At 50.4% G+C, this 6,000-nt stretch overlaps 1 long non-coding RNA gene across 1 annotated transcript; it reads left to right on the top strand.

The window, feature by feature from the left end:
• Window positions 1–673: 673 nt before the first annotated feature.
• On the top strand, window positions 674–1,024 carry LOC121166686. The gene is made up of 2 exons (XR_005885457.1): window positions 674–744; window positions 986–1,024. It is a non-coding gene; the product is annotated as an uncharacterized LOC121166686 (long non-coding RNA).
• The last annotated feature ends 4,976 nt before the right edge of the window (window positions 1,025–6,000 follow it).

The following is a 6,000-nucleotide window of genomic DNA, read 5'->3' as shown; positions in this document are numbered from 1 at the left end:
AAAAGATGCAGCTTGACTTCAAATAAACGGCATTCTCCTCACACGAATGACCCACTGTGTCTGTGTGTTGTCTGTCTTGTCTGTCTCATAACCCTAGTCCCTCCGCTCGACTTGGAGCTCGGGGTACGTGGCGACGCGGGCGTTGCCAACAAACGAGTCCAACACCCACTGATGAATTCACAAGTCAAATGTATTCTATTCCAGTAGTAGAGTATTACTTAGCCATGTGCTTCAACATGAACAAACCTGGAAATCATTGCAGTAAGTGAGAGAAATTAGATGCAAAGGCCACACAGTTTAGCAGTCCCTTTGTATGAAATGCACAGAGGTCAACCCAAAGTGACCGAGAGCCAATGACTGATTGCTGGGCCTCGTGCAGAGAGTCAGGCATGAAGTTAAGGATGTGGGGTTTCTTTTTGGAATGGTGACGTGCTCCAGAACTGGTGATACTGGTTGTACATGTTGTGCGTGTAGTCAGTTTCAGTAAATGGCCAATTTGAAACTGCTGAGATTTTATTTAAGAGGCAGACAGCCAGGAGAGTGTTCACATTTGCTGGTTCCTTCCCAGATGCTCCCGGTGGCCTGCCGAGCTGGGCCAAGGCTAAAGCTAGGCCTTGGGAATGCAATCCAGCTCTCCCGTGGAGGTGGTTGGAACGATCAAGGCCTAGACTGGAACGAATGCGCTTTTGCCAGGTTCTTGCCTGCTAGAGAAGCAGCCTAGGAATAGGTCCAACTACAGACAAGGTGACAACGTTTATTTAAAATATGAGGAAGTCACATACACACCTGTGCCCTGTTCAGGGGTAGAGTGGGCCAGGAATGGTGGGGAAGGGATGTTTTCTCTGCTAGCTCATGTGTGTCCCCCAGAAGAGACAGAGAAAAATGCCTCCCCGATTGCCAGGCTTCTTAGGAGCCTAGGAAGGGGAGTGATTACTGAATACTGCCCCCAGGTCCCAGGTGAGGGGAAGTGCAGCCTGGGGCCAAGGGGTCAAGTCAAGTGCTACTGGTTGGTTGTGTGACCTTAGACCTCTAGGTTTATCTTCCCATCTGTAGAACAGGAAGCCAGTCTTGCAAGTCCCTTTCTCCTTCTCTTTTTTCCTTCATCTTTCTTCTCGCTTTCTCCTTCAGCATATTTTTCCATTTTCTGAAACTTAGCTTCATCTATTCGTTTCCCCCAGACAAGATCTAAATCTTTTTACTATGCAACTTCCTTCAGTGGCTCCAGGAGCACCGGTGTTTTTCTCAGTAGCAGACACCAGGAGAGATTCATTCCATGTCAGCCAGGGTATTCTGTGCACTGCAGGTGGAGCAGGGCAGCTTCCAAAGGGACTGGAACTAGTGGGTGTAGATAAGTGGGCCCCGGAGTTACAAGCTGTCCAGCTTGCAAACCACACAGGCTTCCTGTGGGCCACGCGGTACACCGGCCTCACCAAGCACTTTAACCATCATTTTTGGGCAAGGGCTCCAATGGTAGGATTATAGAATGATGTGGAGGGATGTTAATATAAGTGTGCAATCCTGGCCTGATTGAACCCTCAGAGAGCTGTGATTCTGCAGTTGCCCACCTAAATTTTCTTTCTGTGTATAATTTGCAGCAAGGTAATAATGATGGTTAAAAATGTGCACTCATTTCCATCTTATTCTTTTTTAAAAAAAAAATTATTTACTTTAATTAGAAAGACAGATTTACTTAGAGAAGGAGGGACAGAGAGAAAGAGCTTCCATCTGCTGGTTCACTCCCCAAGTGGTCACAATGGCTGGAGCTGAGCTGATCTGAAGCCAGGAGCCAGGAGCTTTTTCCAGGTCTCCCATGTTGATGTTGGGTCCCAAGGCTTTGGACCATTCTATGCTGCTTTCCAAGGTCACAGGCAGGGAGCTGGATGGGAAGTGGAGCAGCCAAGATACAAACCAGTGCCTATATGGGGTCCAGGCATTTTCAAGGCAACATTTAGCCACTGAGCCATCATGCCAGACCCAAATGAATAACTTTATTCAAAAAAGAAAGGATTTGGTTCATAAATGAAGACAGGGAAATGGAGTTAAATGAACACAATGTCTACTTGCTGTGCTGTGGCCAAAAGTTTGACCTTGAACTAGATCAAGCTTCCAATACCACAACACCAATTTACAGGAATTAGAAGGAGAGAGAGGGTTAAACTAGCCTGGCAGACATAGCAAAATCTAGACTGTGAGAAACCCCAAATAGCAAATAACTGCATTCATCAATATCAAAATAAAAAAAGAAAGAACACAGATTAAAGGCAAGAGACAGAGAGGGAAAAACAGAGGGGTCTTCCATATGCTGCTTCACGTAAAAAAAATATATATTACAAAGTCAGATATACAGAGAGGAGGAGAGACAGAGAAGAAGATCTGTCCAATGAATCACTCCCCAAGTGACCACAAAGGCTGGTGCTATGCCGATCCGAAGGTGAGAACCAGGAACCTCTTCCGGGTTTCCCTTGCGGGTGCAGGGTCCCAAAGCTTTGGGCTGTCCATGACTGCTTCCCCAGGTCACAAGCAGGGAGCTGGATGGGAAGTGGAGCTGCCGGGATTAGAACCGGTGCCCATATGGGTTCCCGGCACATTCAGGACAAGGACTTATGCCACTAGGCCACAGCACCGGGCCCATCTGCTTCTCTTTTCAAACGGCTACACAGGTCTGGGCTGCATCAAGCAAAATCTAGGAACCCAGAAATCCATTCTGATCTCCCTGCGGTTGGCAGGGGCCAGCATACTTGCTCCCTCCTCTGCTGGGAGTTGGATCAAAAGTGAGAAGCTGGAGGTTAAATTGGCACTCCCAGGTGTGACGTGGGTGGTTCGGGTAACATTGGGACCCATTTCATCCTCATGACCTACCCCCCATGTTTGGGATGTTGCTCCCCAGTGGCTGGGGACTTTGCAGGACTGTCTCACACAATGGAGAATGACTTGATTGCTGACTTCAGTGCTGAGTTCCAATGACAACATTTCAGAGATGCACACTGAGGTATCTACGGGTGAAATGACTCAGAACAGTGTGGGGTAGGGAAGCAAGTGGCGATCTGGGCTGTCAGTGGGTTGGGTAAGGAGCTGGGCTCAGATACACTCTATTTCTATTCAGATACATTGGAAATTTGAACAAAGCATTTTTAAAAATGTTTATTCTGGGCCCAGCACCACTGCCTAGCAGCTAAAGTCCTCCCCTTGAACGCGCCGGGATCCCATATGGGTGCTGGTTCTAATCCCAGGAGCCACACTTCCCATCCAGCTCCTTGCTTGTGGTCTGGCAAGCAGTCAAGGACGACCCAAAGCCTTGGGACCCTGCACCTTTGTGGGAGACCCTGAAAGAGGATCTGGTTTCTGGCTTCAGAATGGCGCAGTACCGGCCGTTGCACTCACTTGGGGAGTGAATCATCGGATGGAAGATATTTCCCTCTGTCTCTTCTCCTGTCTCTCTCTATGTATCTGACTTTGCAGTAAAAATAAATCCTTAAAAAATTTATTTCTACTGGAAAAGCAGATTTGCAGAGAAGAGACAGAAAGATCTTCCTCTGCTGGTTCACTCCTCAAATGGCTGCAGTGGCTGGAGCTGAGTCAGTCAGCAGCCAGGGGCCAGGCGCTTCTTCCAGGTCTGGCATGTGGGTATTGGCTCCCATGGCTTTGGGCCATCCTTCACTGCTTTCCCAAATCATAAGCAGGGAGTTGAATGGCAAGTGGAGAGACCGGGGCAGGATCTGGCATCCATATGGGATGCTGGTTCTTGCAAGTTGAAGATTTGCCAGTTGGGCCCGGTGTGATGGCACAGTGGTTAAGGTCCTCGCCTTGCATGCCCACGATCCCATATGGGCGCCGGTTCTAATCTCAGCAGCCTCACTTCCCATCCAGCTCCCTGCCTGTGGCCTGGGAAAGCAGTCGAGGACGGCCCAAAGCTTTGGGACCCTGCACCCACGTGGGAGACCCGGAAGAGGCTCCTGGCTTCGGATCAGCTCAGCTCCAGCCATTGCGGCTGCCTGGGGAGTGAATCATCGGAAGGAAGATCTTCCTCTCTGTCTCTCCTCTCTGTATATCCGCCTTTCCAATAAAAATAAAATAAATCTTTAAAAAAAAAAAAAGAAGAAGATTTGCGAATTGAGCTATTATACTGGCCCCAGAATGAAATTTTTGTTTTGTATGCATCTATTTTATTTTTCATGTTGTTTATATAGTTGAGAGGGATGCATGCCCATGTAGCCTTTGATTAGACTAGGGAGGGTCAGTAGTAGATGCATGTGGGCGGGACACAGTTTCAGATTTGCCCCACCCCTCCTTTGTCCTCAGGGGAGAAGGGGAAAGGTGTCACTCCTTGCTGCCTAGCAGGATCAGCACCCAGGGGTGGGGGTGGTCTTTTGATGATGCCAGTGTGGGGCAGTGTTCATGAGTGGTTTTGATAGTTTTGAGAAGTGGTTGGTTTCATTGCTCCAGGGTTGAGAACATCTTTCCAAGGGCAGCTGGTTCACAAGGCCCACCTTAGTGCATCCCCAGGCCCAGCAGAATCCAACCTGTTTTATTTTCCATCCTCTGATGAAGCAAATGACACCCCCTGCTGGCCTAAATGAGCTTGCCATCATTTCCCATCCTGCATATCTGGAAATGCTGTCCACTGCAGAGGCATCTGCAACTGAGCAGGCCCAGTTCTGATGCACAGACTCCAAGGTTGGACCATCCATCCTGTGATTTTCTCCTGTAAGCAGGGTCTGAGTCCAGTAGTCCGGGCGGGGAGTCTCCCAGGAAGCCTTGCCTGGGTATGACCTCAGGTTGGGCTCTTATGTGTGCCAGCCAGCCAGTGCAGGGTCAGGTGTGATCCGTCACATGCACCAGCCAATGATGTACCGGTGGGATGCAGCTGCTTGGTCAGTTCTGCCTCAGCCCCCAAAGCAACAGGTTCTGCGGCTTATCCCACCTAGCCCAACATAGACCTGATCCTCATACATACCAGGGAGTGCGTGACCTAGTTAGAGTGACCCTTAATATCCCTCATCAGGCCCACCCCAATCCTGGTTTTTGCACATGCCAGCCTCTGCTGCAGCCTCCCTTGGGCCCATCCCACATTTCATCCAGCTCCTGAGCACACCCATGGGTTGTGGTGCTTAGCTCAGCTTGACCCACCCCCAGACTTAGCCCTCATGTATGCTGCCTCCTGGCTCTCCTTGGCTTACCCACAGCTATAGTTCTTGTGCTCTTCAGTGGTAGTAGGTACAGGCTAGCAGGGGTGTGCCCACAGTTCCCCCTGTCAGGCATGTTCCCAACCCTGGATCTTATACCTGCCAGGTGGCGATGTGATCCAAGGTGACATGACTCATATGCAGTATCAGCACTTGCCACCTGGTGCTGTGGCCTAGCTCAACTGCCCTGCACCTATTCTAGCTCTCAGGCGTGTCAGTGGGTTCAGCAGCCTAACCCAGCCTGACCCACCCTCAGATCAGCCCGTCCTCTGTCCAGCTCTCATGCTCACCAGTGGGAACAGGAGCCCAGCAATGGAGTCCCCAGAGTTTCCCTACCAGGCTAGCTCCCAACCCTGGGTCTGGCATGTACTAGCAGGTGCTGTGGCTGAATCTGAAATGGCCCTACCCCAGTTTCCACATTCACCAGCAGGTGCTCGAGCCTGGTTCAACCCAGCCCAACCCCAGTCCCAGCTCTTATCAGTACTTGCAGAAGCCTACCCAAGCCTAGCCCACTTCAGCCCTCATGTGAACTGGTGGGTGTTGTAGTCCAACCTGGCCTGGCCTGCCATCTGTCCTGGCTCTCACTCATGCCAGTACCCATTCTAGCTGTCACCAATGGGAGCTACAGCCTAGCCCAGCCTTGCCCACACCCATTCTGACTCTTGCAAGCATCAATAGATGCTGGAACACAGCCTAGTTTGGTCTGCCTTCAGAACTAGCCCATATGTATGCCAGTGGGTGCTGCAGTCCAGCCTGGTTTGTCTAGCCCCTCAGTGAGAGCTGCTGCCCAGCAGAGGAGTCCTCAGAGTTCCCCTAC

The sequence above is a fragment of the Ochotona curzoniae genome, unplaced genomic scaffold (genome assembly GCF_017591425.1).
Source record: "Ochotona curzoniae isolate NIBS_2020 unplaced genomic scaffold, NIBS_Ocur_1.0 patch203, whole genome shotgun sequence".
NCBI classification, from domain to species: domain Eukaryota; kingdom Metazoa; phylum Chordata; class Mammalia; order Lagomorpha; family Ochotonidae; genus Ochotona; species Ochotona curzoniae.
Note: the sequence above shows the minus strand (reverse complement) of the source record. Positions and strands in the feature narration are given on the sequence as shown.